Raw genomic sequence first — 1395 nt, forward strand, 5'->3', positions numbered from 1 at the left:
ACAGCTGGCCTTTAGTTCACTTAAATTTCTTGGTTGATTGTGTCATCTTGCGGACTCCAGCTGTTTTAATATTTCAGATAATTTGCCTTTTCTATTCATTCAGAGATCAAACATTCACATTCCTATGTTTTTGCTTTCTTGTTGTCACATCTTTTCCTCTGCCCTTGATAGCCAGGTCTGTTCAACACTCTTCTGTAAATGTTACCAGCCAAATTGTTCTGAAGTGAAAATTCAGGTATTTGAGAATGGTATCATCTGGGGAACCCTGCATAAAGTTTCATAGGGTGAGTTTTTGAAACACCACACAGGAGGTAAAACGTGATAGATACAAGTAATATTCATAGCATAATGATGTAAGTATGAATGTATATGCACACAGATATATGTACATATTCTGTATGTATATACACACATATATATACGCTTTTCCTTCACTCGCAAATTTTAATTCTTCTCAGTATCCATCCACCTCTGTCTTTCCCAGTCACCTCTATTCTACCACCACCTGTCTTTATCCATTTGGTTTTATTTTTTGCTGTTCCAACAATATTATATGATAGATCAAATGAAAGAAGCTACTTGACAGCTGGACTACATGAGTGTTGTAGTCCCTTCCAAAGGAACCATTCTATTCTCTGTACATCAACACTTGCAGAGTAAGAAGTGATAATTTTATGAAGTTGAAAATGGAAGTGCTCCTGCTGGAGAAGCACAGAGACTGTGCTTATAAGTGTAATTTAAAAGTAATTATATGATTATAATTTTAAAATTAACTATATGTGTGGCTACACTCAGTAGGCTCCATCTTGATTCTAATTATTGTTCCACAGTGGCTGTGTATTAGACACTGAAATGACTTAAGTCTGTAGCTAGGCATGACTTGGAGGTTAGCAAAGGTTACAATGGCTAAAACCTCAGACTTGTTACAATTATAAATTAATAAAAAGTGAGGTCATGGGGTGAATAAAAACAACCTTACTGAAGCCGGCACTGGTGCTTATAGTGCGTGCTTAGGTTCTGTAAGGAGCCCTGACTGATACCAGACTGTGGAATCCACCCCCAAAAGTGAATGGGGAAATTATGATAAATAGTTGATGTGTTGTCTGTGTTTCCAGGTCTCGTACCAGTGCTATCCAGTAAAATTCCTAAAAATGACTGGGTAGGATCATAGAGTGTTAAAAAGGCAGCACTTGTTTGAAATAGGATAGAGTCCCTTTCCTCCTCCCTCCCCACCCCAGGTTAATATTAAATGAGCTCTAGAACAACTGAAAGAGTAGAAGGAAGGACTGATGTTCTGCTTTTGTCATCTGACTTTTAAGAGAACACAGAAATTTTATAACCTGATGGAACATTCATTTCACTCCCTAGGCTGTAAGTGAAGAGTCTCTTCTTATA

Source organism: Antrostomus carolinensis, unplaced genomic scaffold, assembly GCF_000700745.2.
Source record: "Antrostomus carolinensis isolate BGI_N321 unplaced genomic scaffold, ASM70074v2 scaffold36215, whole genome shotgun sequence".
NCBI lineage: Eukaryota > Metazoa > Chordata > Aves > Caprimulgiformes > Caprimulgidae > Antrostomus > Antrostomus carolinensis.